At 40.1% G+C, this 16938-nt stretch overlaps 1 protein-coding gene and 1 long non-coding RNA gene across 4 annotated transcripts in view; one reads left to right on the top strand and one right to left on the bottom strand.

Annotated features, from left to right (window-relative positions):
- Positions 1 to 16938, bottom strand: part of MXI1 (MAX interactor 1, dimerization protein) — a 122102-nt gene that overhangs the window by 85605 nt on the left and 19559 nt on the right. The gene's annotated exons all lie outside the window — the stretch shown is intronic.
- LOC140705972 (uncharacterized) lies at positions 105 to 9322 on the top strand. Of its 2 annotated transcripts, XR_013543146.1 has the most exons (4): positions 105 to 4486; positions 5166 to 5250; positions 6812 to 6867; positions 7031 to 9322. It is a non-coding gene; the product is annotated as an uncharacterized LOC140705972 (long non-coding RNA). The 2 variants fall into 2 exon arrangements; XR_012085633.2 differs by lacking the exon at positions 5166 to 5250.

The raw sequence follows: 16938 nt of genomic DNA, 5'->3' as shown, positions 1-16938 counted from the left end.
ACATGAGACTCTGCCCCTTGGCCACCTGGGAAATGTAGTCCCCCCGCTTGCACTCCTGGCCAGGGCAGCGCGCGTGCACAAGGAGAAAAACAGAGGCCGTTGCATTGTGGGAAGTTTCGCTCCGCCGCCACTGTCGGCGGCGATGTTTCTTGGCAGGGCGAGAGAAGCTGCTCCGCTAACGAGGCATCGATCGCCCCGCGAACCTCGTCAGTGGGTCCCCTCCGGTAGTTAGAAGCGCAAGGCGGGGGAAAGCCCGTCCGGGTTCAGAGCGCAGAACTACAGTAGCCGTAAAGGTTTGTCTCTAGCTGGTTAACAAAACCGGATTCCAGGATGGTGGCTTTGCAATGGAAGCCAAGTTTTTAAAAATGAATTTCCAAAATGCTCCTGTGTCTGAGGAAGAGGATTTTGCTCCACGAAAGCTCGCGCTGGAATACACCTATTTACTAAAACGCGACAATGTATTCCTTTTCCTTTTGCCAAAAAGTTTTTGTGTGCAGGTAAACAACCGCCCCCCCTCGTCTCCTCGGCACGTTCGCTGGTATAAAAAAAATGCTTGTATTCTAAGCCTCAGCCTTCAAATTATTCAACTCACAGCGAGATCCTACCTCATATTCAGAAATCAATTTCACTTCTATCAGCGAGGTCTTGCATTTCAAGAGGGTGCACAGAATTGCAGTCCAAGGGGGTGGGGGAGGACTATATCAAAAGTACAGCAATAAAGAACATTTTTAAGTTGGCTGTGAAAACAAGCAAACCGAAACAAGGAACAGTTGGAACTCATAAGCCCATCCTGGACATTAAGTTGCCAGGGGAACACGTTTAGGACTGGAAACAAAAATCTAGCCTTGTGTTTCTTGTTTGTGGCCCTGCTACTAAATAAAATACTGTAGGTTTAGTCTGGATGGGGTGCTGGTTGTTAAGCCACCTTTGGTCTCAAAGCACAAGGTCAAGTTTATTTAGAATCACCACTGCCAAATCTCAGCTTCTGGAGATTTATCTTGAAAAGAATATCTCACTCTAGAAAGGCCCAATCCAGCTGTTTGCTTGGAAAGCTCCCCTTATAGGGGCCAGTTTACCTTCTTTCCAGTTATGGATTTTCCTCATTTATAAAATTTGTTGGGTTTTTTGTTTGTTTGTTTGTTTTCTTAATAATCTTTCGGTTCGGAGAGTTTTTTCTTTGGATTGGCAATTGAGATCACTTGCAGCATTTTTTTAAAGTTAGTTATATTTGTCCTTTTAGCCTAAGCAAAAAGAGAGAAGAAGGAAGATAAATGGATTGTAATCCATGAAAATTCATGTTCATGATAAAATAAATCTCTGAGTCTGAAGGATGCCACAATACTCATTTTGCATGTGTGATAAGAATCCCTTTGTGATTATTTCATTGGTGTGCTAAAGGGCAATACAGATATTTCATCTCCCTCACTTGCTTTATTGCTGTGATTACTTTAAAAACTTTTTAGATATAAATTATAACCATCATCAACTGAAAATAAAATTATGTGTACCTGAAAATTAATTTCATCCAAATCAGCTGGACTAAATCTAGAGAAAATTTGCTCAGGATGGGAACATTAGCAAGAAATATACCTTCTTTTTTAGAAATCCAACATGTAGAACAAAACCCACCTCCAAAATACCCCCTGACCCTTCTGTGCCCCCCTTGCTTGCTTTCAAGTATCCTTACTGAGTAACAGTTTAAAAAATTCCAGAAACTGAGTTTATGGAGCTCACTTGACTTGCAGGTTGATTAACATAAAGCTATCCAAAAATAAGCAAAACAAGTCCTGTGAAAAACCATTAAAATTGTTTAAAATGGAACAAAATTTCTTAGCCTTAAAAATGACGGTGGCGAGAACCTTACTGCTAGTCCCAGTTAAATTTACTGGATGTACAGACTCTGTGGGCCTGTTCTAGTATTAATTCAGTGGGGTTTAAATAATTTTTGATCTCCACCATTCATGCTGAGACCACAAATAAGATTATGAATGTTATGTTGTATCATCCAAAAACAAGATCAGGATCTTACCTTTAATAGGAACAACTGAAAAGCTATGATGAAATGAGCAAGGTTTGCTAAAGTGCTTTAGCAACCTAGATGTTAAACGGATGTATACACATAAGCACTCAGACACAAAAACAAAAAGAGAACAGAGCAAATGAACAGGGCCAGATAGAAATCCAGACAGTGCAGTTTGTGATGGCTTAAGACAGAATAGAGATGTTAGGTATACACCAGAACCCTGCACATCTTTATTCAGAACTATGCTCAGTGTAGCTTCCTCCAATGTAAGTATGTATGGATTGCAACCATAATTAACTTAGGTCACACTTGACAGAAAATACATCTTGGATTATATCAGAAAGAAGAGAGATACATGGTTGTATTTTCCTTTCCCCTTTTTTAATCTAGTAGTTCTTTAAATATGCCTGGAGAAGTACAGACAATGTGGGTATCCTAGAAAAGCAATGCTGAAAATGATTTTTGGATGGCACAATAGTGTTAAGTGAACAGAAGCCAAAACAGATAATGTCACTTAGTGACAGAAAGACACACTGATCCCTCCATAGACAAATGCCATCATTAGCTAATGGATCATCCACTTCTAAGATCTGAACATAGGTTAGGTATTGATTCAGCATTTCATGAAAGTGTGATAAAATATCTTGGTTTGGCTTTGAACACGGCTGAAAAAAATGTGACTTGGACAAACTCAAAGAACCCAATCTTAGTTTTATTGGCTGCATTTCAGCAAAAGCTTGAGGCAACAAAGGAGGAGCCTACAATATATTTTGTTTTAATTTTTATATACTAGCAGATGACCTTGGCCAAAAAGTAGTCTGATGGCCTATAAAAAGTACAAGTCTTGCACCCAAGAAAGCCTTCCTTGAGCCCTGGGAGACTGCTTAAGAATGAAGTACAGTATGGGCCATTGCAGCATATGAGCACAAGGCATCTGTGTGTAGCAGAGTTGAAACTTATTATACCCACTGTCCTGTCCCCTTTGTGTACGTGTCTGCATATGGACAAAAATTCCTGCTGCATAATCCTGATCTCCCACCCCAGGTCCAGTAGCTGAAACCTATGTATGTACAGTTCAGTGCATAGAATTTGGTCCCAGTAAGAAGAGGGAGAGAGCCAGTCATCATGACCACCATCACCATGCCTAGGGAATGTTGTCTGCACAGGGCTTCTATCTGATCTCTTTTGAGGCAGACACATTACACAAGTGTAACAAAAAAGCTGACATTTATACAGTGGGGGCTTGACTTGAGAACTTAATCCGTATTGGAAGGCGGTTCTCAAGTCAAAAAGTCTGTAAGTCAAGTCTCCATTGACCTACAGTGCATTGAAAACCGATTAATCCCGTAACAGGCCGTTTTTGTTCCATTTTGGCTTTTTCTGGTCTGTAAGTCAAATCTCAGTCTGCAAGTCAAACCTAAATTTTGCGGCCAGAGAAGTCTGTAACTCAAAAAGTCTGTAAGTCAAGCCGTCTGTAAGTCAAGGGTTCACTGTAGTGCTGTAAAATAGGTCTTAGGTAGCTGCTGTTCAAGTTTATAGCTGCCACCCTTACAGGACCAGTTAGAGTGCTACAGAAATTTGCTTTCTTGCTGAATAAACAAAAGAATCTTTTAAAACAAATTAGCATCCAATCATAGTTTATATGTTTCTATCTTTCACGCCAGTTTGTGGACCATGTGTCAAGATGCTTCCCCAGGGTTTTCAGTGACAGAGAACAAGAATCACCTTTCATGGACAAAAACAGATGAAACTTTATTGTCATCCAGCTACAAATATTTAGCATGCCCAGGATTGGTTACTGCACAGGCATGTCTTGTCCTGGTATGGTTGCAAGATTAGCAACAACTGTCCAAGGGGCTACTAAACCACCTGTTATTTCTTGTCATTCCTTTCTAAGAAAAGCTGGAAAAAGCTAGTTGTTTAGACTACTGGAAAACATAGTCATGTAGCCAGTGACCATCTGGTTGGGGAAGTCTGGGAATTTACAACCAAGTAATTTTTCCAAGGTCTGATTCTAAGGAATCTATGTGCTTTCTGGTATCAAAAATTCTGAGAAAGCTATGCGGTCCCATATATCAATATACATTAGGCACTTCTACATTCCAGCAGTTCTAGGGACAATATAGGATACCCACAAGCTGAAATCATCACAGCACCTGGTGATACCTTATATGAATGCCAGGAACTGTCTCCCATACTCCAGCTGAATACTCTGATCATGCAAATATCCAGGGCTTGAAAAATCCACTCGTCCATGACGAGTGAAAAAATGCTGCTGGACGAGCCACAGCTCCCTCTGTCCCTCCCTCCTTGCTTCCTTACCCTCAGTCCCTCTCTCTCTTTCAACCAAACAGCCTGACTCCTTAAGAGGCTGGGAGCTTTTGCTTTCAGTTTTATTTTTGCTGGAGACATTCAAAAGAAAGGCATTCAAAATACAACCTTCATGATCCCACAGGCACGCAGGTAATAAAGCAACCTAAGTCTGATGGTATATTTTTGGGGGGGTTGTACGCATTGTTATGTAGAAAGTGCCTATTTTAAATTTAAGTTTAAAAATAAATTGCAAGGCTATAGTTCTGTCATGCTGACTGTCATACTATCAGGGTGCATCCCTGATAGTATGACTAATTTCATGCCCAGGAACACATCCAACACCTTGTTAAGGAGTTGCCATTTGCAGCCAAGACTTACACAATCTCGCCTATGCAAGCAAAAATTGGCAATAGGATTCTAGTCACTATAATGAAAGTTCTGAATTGCCATTAAACATGCCATCAGCTGCCATTTTTCCCTCTCAGCCTTTGTTGCTATGGGTCAGTAATCCATATGCTTTTGCTTCCAATGTAATCCTACATGGGGATTGTTGGAAGTGATTGGGTGCAATTCAGTTTACACTCAAAAAGATGGGCATCATTGCACAGGGAAGAGTGGTAGGGAGATTAACTTTCCTGCTCAGACCTTCCTTCAGCTTCAGATTGCTTATTCTTATGAGTCACTGATGTCACTTCCCTCACCCTCATACCTTTCTCTTCTCTTTCCAAGAAGGAGACATCTCACTTTTGCTCTCTAGAGATGAAAGGGACAACCAGGACTTCAGCTTATTTAGCTAGAACTAGGATTTCTATTGTGTTTTCTTTCACAGGTGTAGTTTTCCAAGAAACACAAGTGTCCTTTTCTTAAAAGAAATATGAACATGATTACTTTTACAAAGAGGGAATTGTGTTCAGGTAATTATTCCGAGTTTCAAAGGACTGAATCCAAAAGTTAATATCAGGAGGTACAGTTTTCCATAGCTATAACGGTATAGGTTTCAAAGTCCACACATAGGATTGTGTCCTGCCTCTTAAAAAACTATCCCACAAGGCCTCAGGTCTAGCTGACTATGTTACCCTCCAGTTTTTCAGAGTATGGAACAGAAACTAATAGGGCAGGTGGGGCCTATTATTTTCTCAGAGGCCAGGACAAAACTGATCTGTATTCTGGTATAGCCCTAAGCAAATCTTGTTATTTTCAGTTTTCAAACACAGATGTTACTCCATGTTCCAGGAGATTTTAAGAAATAATGTTTGTTGAAAATACCTGTGTGTAACACCTTTTTTACATATTCAAAATGCATAAGCATAACCATTAATCAAGTAGACATCCACTTTTGACTTATCTGGTACTACAGTATTTTTCAGTGTTCTAAAAACTTACCCTAAATGATGACTGGGGGAGGATTTCTATGATATTTCACATTTTCTCTGCAATCAACATTTGAATCCATAAGCAAGTTCAGATGTTTATGAGTAATCTGGCCTTTCTCACCAGATGAATCATAAACATGTTCAAACCCACCCATAAGCTCAAACATAGGTTGCAGAAAAAATATGACATGGCATAAAAATCCTCCCCCTAATGATTACTATAGTAACAGATTGCCTGTAACAATAAATATCCTTGTTTGGGAAGACTGGGAGTTTTGTCCTTACCATGGTGGACTCAGGTTTGTTGACATACTGATTTGTGGGACATAAGACACAACATGTTGACATCCACTGCTCTCTTGCTAAAAAAGCAAAAGAACCTTCTTTAAAAGAAAATCAACCAATCATAGTATAGTATTCCTTTCGCACTGGTTTGTGGACTGGTTTGTGACAGTTCATCCTCATCACACTTTTTATTTCAGATGCTGAGACCTAATTTGCTGCTTATGTAGCTAAATACACACACACAGACACACACAACAATAAAAAAATATATATAAGGCAAAGCAAATACAATGGAATATTCTGAAAAATGGTTGGCCAAAACCCTGGGCAGAAATACAATCACTTTTGTTGCATATCCCATTTGATTTATTCTTAAATTTAGAGAAGCTGTTTGTAACAAAAAAGTTATTTCTCAGGACCAACTAACAAGCCAGATGTTCTGTTTGAGTGATGTAAGTTTAAAGTCCCAGTTTTATTAAAGACATACTGAATGACTTTGGACAAGCTCTGTCACTCAAACTCCCTCTTTAAAATGCAAGCCACAAAGAGTTAAAGAACTGATACTATCTGTCCTGGATGATTATGAATGTGTACATTTTTTCAATATATAAACATATAAAAGTTGGTTGCTCTTTATCCAATGTCAAGCCTTCAGTTTTTGAAGTCAGGCAGCTTTTCAGATTGATTTGTGTTCTTTCCAGTGCTTGCATCTAGTATAGTGCTCTGTTCCTTCCACACCCCATTCTCCTTCCCCATAATGCATATTACTACTCCATGGACTATATATCCTATGCTTTTTGCAATCCCTTCCTTCTAGAAAATGATCATCAATTTTGCAACTATGGAAAAAACCATCAAGAAGGACAAAACTTGGTAATATTTTTATAATGATTTTGTTTACCAAATTTTTCTGTTTTGGTAACAAGATTTAGCATTTTTCACAGCAAAGCTCTAAGAATTGCCTTGGAATAAATGTCTTTACCAACAAACACAGGATACTTATTTATTTATTTATTTGCCGCCTTTCTCCGTATAGGGGACCCAAGGCAGCTCACAACTATACCGCGTCTCCTGAGACAAAACACTACATTGCCTCAGGATGGCTGCCATCTTGGCCATGGAATATCCTCCCAGAAAGCACTGGCAAGTTCGACTGTATTTTATATCAGTGCCAGCTGAAGACTTCTTAGTTTTTCAAAGCTTTATAACCTTTTACAATGCTTATTTACTCAGAAATAAGTCTTGTTTTCAGTGTGCCTTACTTCAAGATAGGTATGTGTAGGACTCGTGCTTTTAAAATTTATAAATCCTCTGAAAGTTTTCTGGAATTTCAAGATATGTATATTTTTAGTTCTACGCTGAGCTTTGCTATATTGTTCTTATCCATAATTGTTGATTCTATGTTGCAACAGATAATGTGGTTTCATTTTTGCATTTAATTGAATTTATTCTTCGCGTAAGCCACCCAAGGGCCTTTCTTAATTAAGCAGTGTTTAAATATTATAAAAGGACATGGACAGATGATAACCTTTTTGGTATTATTATGTGGCTTCCATCAGTTAACCATTTCAGATCACCCGTCTTCCCAAATAATGGACATTTGGATTTACCTATGGAGTCAGTGAGAGGAAAGGAAGAAGTATGTTTGAAACAAGCAGATTCTGGGCATTTTTTTGGCATAGCTATTGCCTTTATAAAGTCTCCTGCAATAAATCCTTTGGGAGTAAATATTATATTGTGATCAGTCACCCACAAAGATTTTTCTGGGACAAATCCCAAACTTGAAGGTGTGAGGAATCCAAGAACCCAGTCACAGATCTTTCCTGAAAAATCTGTATTCTGGATGATCACTGCCAACACAACAATTTTCGTGTGTATGCTTCTGCCTCAAGGGAATACTTTCCATACAGGGACTTCTTATAAGAGGGGTTTCCTTCAGGAGAAAACTGTTGTCACTACTTCTTGTTCCACTGGAACATTAATGCAAAATAACTTGTTAGACACCCTTGAAGGGGGACAATATTGTCGTGTCCTTCTCCTAGGACACTTCATCCATGGACATAATTCCTCAATTATATCTAGAAATCCACTGGAGAATTTTTGGGATCATAGAGAAAGAGAAGCCATTACACTTTGTAAACCTATCCTCAACTACTTGTAACACCAGAAATGGAAACAATGAGGAAACTTTAATATTAAAAACCTGTCAGTGGATGTGCTACTGTTGATTCCCAAGAGTAGAAAGAAACATGTATGAGTTAAAAATGTTCCTGTGGACATGTTACAAGCAAAGGAATTGGAAGAACATTGGTGAACACTTTCAGCAGACACTGAGGTGAGTCCATGCACACTATCAATAATTCAAGGTAAACATGACATCTGGATTTTGACATAGTAGGTTTGTTGCTCCCTGCTCTGCCCACCCATCTTTCACTGTGCCAGACACATTTCTGTTCTATTTCTCTCAAAGCCCTTTGTTTATCTGCTTTTTTAATCAGGTTTGCCAATTCCTGATGTGCTACAAAGCAACTCTCATTCTCATCCAAACTGCAAGAGAGACTTATATGCCATGAGATTTAAAATAATACATTTTAGATTGGTTTTATTTGCCATCTGCTTTCTGAGTCTTTAGGTCATAAGTCAGATTCCCTCTTTCCTTCTTCTTTTTCTTTTCCACTAATAAAGAGAGAGAGAGAGAGAGAGAGAGAGAGAGAAAGAAATGAATGAATGAATGAATGAATGGAAGGAAGGAAGGAAGGAAGGAAGGAAGGAAGGAAGGAAGGAAGGAAGGAAGGAAGGAAGGAAGGAAGGAAGGAAGAGGAAATGATGGATGAAAAGGAAAGAAAATAGGCAGTATTCTGTGTTTCTTTATTTAATACGGGCACTTTCCAGAGTACCGAGGAAGTTATTGTGTTTCTTTAGACATTACTGGTGGTTTCAATACATTTCCTTACTTGTCATAGTTTTAAATATGAAAATTCATAGGTTCACATTCCAAAACTACAGTGAAGCCTAAGAGAATGAGTATTTCTTTTCTTGTTATTTGTTATACTTGGAAAAGAAATACACCAGCTTATCTGCCGTCGGTGACCTATAAGAAAAAAGGTAAGGTCAGACTTGACTGTTAGCTTTGTGACCCAATCTCAGATTCTTTTCCAATTCTTTTTGGACCATCCTTTTACTAAAGTGAAATGCTTCTGCATAAAGACTGTAACCACTGTGAAGCACATTACTTTGTTGGCTACAAGAAGCCAATGAAGAGAACTGAAGCTTAGATTTATTCTCTATGTCCTTTCTTAATGTTCATTAAACTTTTCTTATAGCAAAATGAATCTTAGTTATTTTTTTGCTCCATACAATGTACTTTCACAGAGGAAACAACCATGGGGTTCTTTATAATAACCTTGAGGCATCACTTTCAAAATGCCAATCAATGGCTAAATATTCTTCACAGAAATATACAGTATTTAGAATTCCTCCTTTACAGTCATTTCACTTCTTAGTGGTGGATTCTGAAAGATTTGTTAATAATGGCACAAATCCACTGTATTGCCATTCTGTAGCAAGGATCGCTAACTGACCACAGTTAGCCCACTTCTTTCCGTTTTGCTACAGAATGGCAATACAGAACACCATTGCTGGTTTTGTTATGCTGCTCCATAATTATAAATGAAGGATACTTTTAATGTGGAACCATTTTACAGGGCGGCCATATAGCGATATCATCCAACCAGTATTGTGTTTCCTTGCAGTTCTTTAATCTTTCCTCAGATCATATCTTACTCCACCGTACCAAGGAAAAGAACTATTATATAAGAGTACCTGTTCTCCATGTTTAAAAAAAAGATGTTTCAGGAAAGCACAAGAGTATATCCAAACAGTTAGGCTTTCTCATTATATACAACAATATATGCTGTTGAACTGTGATACTTACTCATACACTTATTTATCCCAGCACTGTATTGATCAGGTGCCAATCGGGGAAAAGTCTCTTCAATATAGTTAAAGGTTCCCCTTGACAAATTGTCCAGTCGTGTCCAACTCTAGGGGGCAATGCTCATCCCCATTTCCAAGCTGTAGAGCCAGCGTTTGTCCGCAGACAGTTTCCGTGGTCACATGGCCAGCACGACTAGAAATGGAACACTGTTACCTTCCCACTGTGGTAGCTATTTATCTACTTGCATTCGCATGCTTTCGAACTGCTAGGTTGGCAGGAGCTGGGACAAGCGACAGGAGCTCACTCCGTCATGTGGATTTGATCTTACGACTGCTGGTCTTCCGACCTTGCAGCACAGAGGCTTCTGCGGTTTAACCTGCAGCACCACCATGTCCCCACCACCATCTTTTCAGCATACCCTTGTAATACTATCACAGTTCGACACAAGTTGGATGAAATCCAGTAGTAAATTGCAACTACGGTAGGCCTGTTGAATAAGTGAGGATCTGAGAGTCAACTCCTCCATAAGTTCCTTTCATTCAATGGGTCTACTCTAGTTACAATTTACTACTGGATTTCTGTGATTAATTAAAATTGTCAGGCTAGGGTTTTATGACCCACTCATGGCCCATTTATCTTCATTTTTAAATTTATCATTTTAAATGAACAATAAACATTAAAATATTTTTGTGAACTATGTTTTCATTTCTAAAAAAGATTATCCACACATATATACATATACACAAATAACCATGTTGCTAAAACTGTATGGTCCTGGAAAAGAATTTTAACATCATTTTTAGAAATTAGCATTACTGAAGAGTAGTGTAATGGCACTATGAAATACAGACACTAAAATGGGTAGAAAATACTTCTTTGTACTGCATCTCCTAAAATACTGCAACAAACAAGCCACAGGTCATGCTAGGTCTATAATTCTGGAACCTGTATTTAAATAAGATTGACTTTCTCCATCACTGAATATAGAGTTACAATGTTATACCTGTTTCATTTAAAAATAACTATGAGAGGGAAAGCATTGCAGCACTAACTAAAAAATTAATTACATTAATTTTTAAATCATCAAAAAGCACCCATCACAACAACTAGGGCAAGTATGTGCCAAACTTCAAATTGACTCACTCACAGCACTTGTGACTCCTCCTTTTATGCCCATCAATATGGGTGGGAATATAACAGGGTGTGCACATTTTAAAGTGTAAAGCTCCTGATGATGTGGAAGAGTCCATCACAGTTTCTCCTGCAGCTTGCTGCAGAAAAGCAATGGCTATCCAAAAGCAGCCAGGGTTGCTTTTAAGGCTGTTCAGCCCTCTGTTGCATGTTATTAAACTTATTAAGCTATTGATCTTGTGTTATTTCAGTTTATCCACTCATGCTTTTTAATGCACATGGTCAGTTTTTTTTTAAAATGACAATTGTGATATGAGCATATGTGCACGTGAGCACATGTATTTCTAGACATATGGCCTGTGTATCACATCTCTTTTGCCTTCATTATCAGGGCAATGCAGTCAGGGGTTATGAGAGGCTGTACTTTTTCCTCAAAATTCCACCCTTTTATTATGACAAGTGATTAACAGCTATAAAGGATATGCACATGTGCACACACTGTAACAGGAACAAAAAACAGAATTAACACTGCAAAGAAGCAATAAAGTAGGTACTATTCAGTTGATTGTACGTATCTTGTAACCAAGACCAATAAGAAGCCTCCTCCCTCCCGAGTTTTAAAAGAGAGTTAAAAACCTGAGATGCTTACTGTTTAGTGAACCCTTTAAGGATATTCTCCCCCTCAGTTAATGTCCCCTTCAATCCTGTGCTGCTTGAAAACTTTGCCACCAATTTGTTTTATATGATTTGTTTTACTAGTTTGGCGCATTATTTTTATTTATTATGCTGGGGAATGGTTGGATGGGGGTTAGGGTTTATATAATATTGTAATGACTGGCCAGAGTAGCAGTCCTATTAAGTCAGATGGAATAAGTGTTTAAATAAATAAATAAATGAATGAATGAATGAATGAATGAATGAATGAATGAATGAATGAATGAATGAATGTGGAATAGCAGAGCTGTAACTGAGATGGAGTGATGGGTCTTTGATCCACTGTGCAGACATTTTTAGATGGAAGATTGTGAATCCATTGATTGGTGGTTTGGGGTCCCCCCCCCGAAATGGGAATGAACCTACCCACCCTTAGCATGTATACTATCTCCAGATGTTCCTCCAAGGGCAATAGGAAACACAAAACAGATTGAACTGATGTGACCATCACTTCATCAGACCCAGGTGTTTCTTTGCATTCTTGTCTGTACAGTATATCTACATTTCACATGAGCTTAAGCAACAAGCTGTCAAAGCCCCAGACACCAGAAACTGCTAGTTACAGCTCTATGGAGTACGCTCTTAATCCTTAGGTGTTCCCATTTGTGAAACTGGCCAAGAAATTTCTCTTTTTAAGTTGTGTTTAAAAACTAGATTTCTGAAGCTGCACTTCTATATGTACCCGGAGATATGACTTATTGAACACAATGGATATTACTGATCAATGGACATATACAGGTATATAAGGAATATGCTGGCTTAGATCTTTGATTTTGGATTTCTTTGTATCCTGTGTGAGTTTTGTCTGGATTGTATACTTGCATTGAAGTTGTTGCTGTTTACTCGCTAAGTCGTGTCCGACTCTTCGTGACCCCATGGACCAGAGCACGCCAGGCCCTCCTGTCTTCCACTGCCTCCCGGAATTTGGAGGGAGTAGAAGACAGTAGCTCCGATGACACTGTCCAGCCATCTCGTCCTCTGTCATTCCCTTCTCCTCTTGGCTTCACACTTTCCCAACATCAGGGTCTTTTTTAGGGAGTCTTCTCTTCTCATGAGATGGCCAAAGTATTGGAGCCTCAGCTTCAGAATCTGTCCTTCCAGTGAGCACTCAGGGTTGATTTCCTGCAAAATGGATAGGTTTGTTGTCTCCTCCAGCACCACAATTCAAAAGCATCAATTCTTTGCCAGTCAGCCTTCGTTATGGTTGAGCTCTCACTTCCATACATTGCTACTGGAAAACCCATAGCTTTGGCTATGCGGACCTTTGTCGGCAAAGTGATGTCTCTGGTTTTTAAGATGCCGTCTAGGTTTGTCATCACTTTCCTCCCAAGAAGAAGGTGTCTTTTATTTTTGTGGCTGCTGCCCCCATCTGCAGTGATCATGGAGCCCAAGAAGATAAAATATGTCACTACTTCCATATCTTCCCCTTCTATTTGCCAGGAGGTGATGGGACTAGTGGCCATGCTCTTAGTTTTTTTGATGTTGAGCTTCAGACCATTTTTTGTGCTCTTCTCTTTCACTCTCATTAAGAGGTTCGTAAAGCCTCGTCAGTTTCTGCCATCAGAGTAGTATCATCTACATGTCTGACATTGTTGGTATTTCTTCCGGCAATCTTAATTCCGGCTTGGGATTCGTCCAGTCCAGCCTTCCACATTATGTATTCTGTATACAGTATAAGTTAAATAAGCAGGGAGACAATATACAGCCTTGTCGTCCTCTTTTCCCAGTTTTGAACCAATCAGTTGTTCCATATCCAGTTCTAACTGTTGCTTCGTGTCCCATATATAGATTTCTCAGGAGATAGATAAGGTGTCAGGCACTCCCATTTCTTTAAGAACTTGCCATAATTTGCTGTGGTCCACACAGTCAAAGGCTTTTGCGTAGTCAATGAAGCAGAAGTAGATGTTTTTCTGGAATTCTCTGGCTTTCTCCATAATCTAGCGCATGTTAGCATATTTATTGAGGTAGGCATGGTTGAAACCATTCATGGAGTATTTATCCTTCAGAACTATATCTCTATTATACTACCACAAATATATATGTGTGTGTGTTACTTAAAAAGTACACCAATAAGACTGTATGGCTTGCAATTCAGAAGTGCAATGCATTGCATGAAAAAACTCCAGGCTCCTACATTGGACTTGCCTGCAAATACTTTTCATTTGTATAACAACACAGAAGTCCTATCCAAAATGTAGAAGAAATAAGAAAACAAAGAAGTAGTGTGATAAACTAATATGCTCTAATTTTTTTTATCAACTAAGGTGGCCTGAAACTCAGAGACAAGCCAGGGTGCAGGCCAAGTGAGATAGGGGGAGAAGACTCATTCTTGCAGACATTCACAAACAGAATTTCTTGATGGGACAATCTCTCCATCATGATCATAAGGATCATTCATATATGTGTCTATTTTGCAGCCAATAATACTGCAGCATCTTCCAAAAATTCTCCTTTCTTTTCTGCTAAGATCTTTTGCCCTGTTCCCATTTTATCCTGGAATAATGAAAGCTCTTAGACATGCTGAAGTTAAAATCAGTGGAACAGTATTTCAACTTAAAGAGTTCTTTATTTAAAAAACCAATAAAGCATTTTCAGACCCTTTAACTTGAGTGTGACTCTTATATACACACACACACATTTAATAAAAAATTGCTTTCAAAATGTATTTATGCTATGTTGACTGCTATTATTAATTATCTCAACATGCTGGCCTTTACAAAATTCATGAAAATATTGCCCTCAAGCCACCGCCTGTAGTATGAAGGCGCTGACATATGGTGTAAGAGAATCAGAAAGTAAAACAGGGCACTAAGCTTTTCTGTTCCAACTTGAACGATAAACAGGCACCAGAAAAGTGAGAATGATACATATTACAGTAGTGTTATATATTTTGCCATGTGCAAGAGTGACACAAAGAATTGTTTTCATAAAGTAAAGTTCTGCTTTTTAAGCCAAGGTCTTCAAGGCAAACAGCTGCGTTGTGACAGAAAAGACAACCTTGATGTTAAACCGAGATTTCGGTTTCTCTCTCTTTTTATTTATTCTCCCCACCCACCCCCTTTTTTGGCAAAGTAAACAGTGCACGTTGTTTTTCCCGAACTCAAACACAACTGGAACGGTTTGCTCTCTACTTACATGCCTTACAAAATATCAAGGCGTTCAAGGGACCCAATCCAATTTACACTAAAAGCAATTCGCAGCCTGAAGAAGCTGCGTTGCTCCTTTAAACTCCCCATTTCCTGGCCGAGCCCTCTTTTCCGTGCCCTGCGGAACGAAGCTCCCCCCTCCCCGCCCCCACGATCTGCAACGGGTAAACAAGGGACGGCTCCGAATTGCCGAGATTTACGGTAACGCGCACGTTTGGTTAAGCCTTTTGGGCTTCCAGTAAATTAAAAGCAAAAGTCCAACAGAATATTGCAAACATCCTGGAAACTTTAATCTTTAAGGAGCCCTATTCTCTTCTGATATCTCAAAGGCCATAACTGCTGCTCAAGGAAAAGTAAATACTGTACAGGCTCCCCTTTCAGGCACAGCGACTGGTCCTGCTCCGCAAAGCCCAGGCGCCTCTCCTTCTGACGCGTGCACGCTAAAAATGCGAAAACGTTTAACGAGACACGAACATTTCCTGCATGCCCTCAGCCGAGGCAGGCTAAGGAGAAGTAAGGCACCGCAGGGAAAACGTGTTTCAGCGTGAGCTTTGCAACCTGGCAATACTGCACAAGGCGAGCTGCCGTCCCTTCGCTTCTCTGCACAGACAAGCACGGCACCCATTCATGCCCCCATTGTTATTGCAATTCTTCAGCCTTAGCGAAAGCCCCGCTCGCTAGCCCGGGACCCGGCCGCTTTAAGCGGAGACTATGACATCATCTGACCACAACTCCCAACAAGAACACTCGCCCCGCTCGGAAGCACCTCCCATTGATCTCCAGGCTCAGCAACGCGTGACATCATAGGGACCAGAGAGTACCCTATTGGCCGAGACCCTGAAATAGCCGCGCCCTCCCCGTTAGGCCAGAACCAATCCAAAGAGGAGAGTCTGTCTCCATGTGGAAACCATGTGGTTCTAAGGAGGAGGAGGAGCTCGGCTTGATTATCCTGTAACCTAGCCAGGCGGATCATAGTGCACCCGAGGCAGCGCCAGCGTTAGGCTGGAGTCGCGGCCAAACTTTAAGGAAGCGGTGGGGGCGGGGGCTCGGGAGGGAGGGAGGCAGCCAACGTAGGCATACCTTGTTTACGACGCTTTAAAGTTATAAAAATCTGTGCTGGAGAGTCATATTTTAAAGGAAGTTTTCGGAAAGTTGCTAAAGCACCGGTTGCCCTCAAACTGATTTGGCAACGTTGTTTCCAAAAATCCCCGAGTGCATGTGTGTGTGTGTGCATGTTGAAAACAACAACAAACCCAACAAGCGCCTTCCTGTTGTTTTAACTGTACAAAAGGTGCCCCACATCGAAAACGAACAAGACGTCGGTCCTGAGACGGAAGATGGAAACAACCACAGCGCTAATTCCTCTTGAGAGGCAGGGATTATAACCCAGTGACCCCATAGACTTCAAAAGGGGCCCAGGGAGACTGCAGTGTGATGCTATCGGGACGATATTAATATGTGTACTGTACTGCGAAAGCCAATTTTATCCCCTTTCTATCCAAATGGCTTGGAGAGCGTCCAGAAATACTAGCTAGTCAAAAAGTTCGGATTAATGATACTGCTGTTGTTCTGATGAGGAGAGGGATTTATGCACAGGCCTTTCTGTGAGAGACACCTGGCCAGTTCGGATGAACGAGGCTTTAAAGGGGGAGATGACGGAGGAGGGGGCATATTCCTGGCTCATTCAAAGGGAATATAAAAATAATACTATTAAATTGACAGCATCGTTTAAACAACAAACCGATTTTCCCCTGTAAGCAAAATTACTGTTGACTTCAGCTGCTGTCAGCGTCACAACCCATGCAACCTCACCGAGCTTCATAAGAATGTGTCTAAAAGAGCATATAATACGAAGGTTTGTGGGTTTAAGGGTGTGTGTGTGTGTGTTGAGGGGAACTGTCTGGTTTTGCCCTTGCGTTGTGTTCTGTTTTCAATTCAGCAGGAAAGGAAACGATCAAGGGGAGACACGTGGAAGATTTGAGAAACATCCTAAAGGTCCAAGGAATGGGTTTTAAA

Source organism: Pogona vitticeps, chromosome 3 (genome assembly GCF_051106095.1).
Source record: "Pogona vitticeps strain Pit_001003342236 chromosome 3, PviZW2.1, whole genome shotgun sequence".
Taxonomy (NCBI): Eukaryota; Metazoa; Chordata; class Lepidosauria; order Squamata; family Agamidae; genus Pogona; species Pogona vitticeps.
This window is presented reverse-complemented; position numbering and strand designations above follow the sequence as displayed.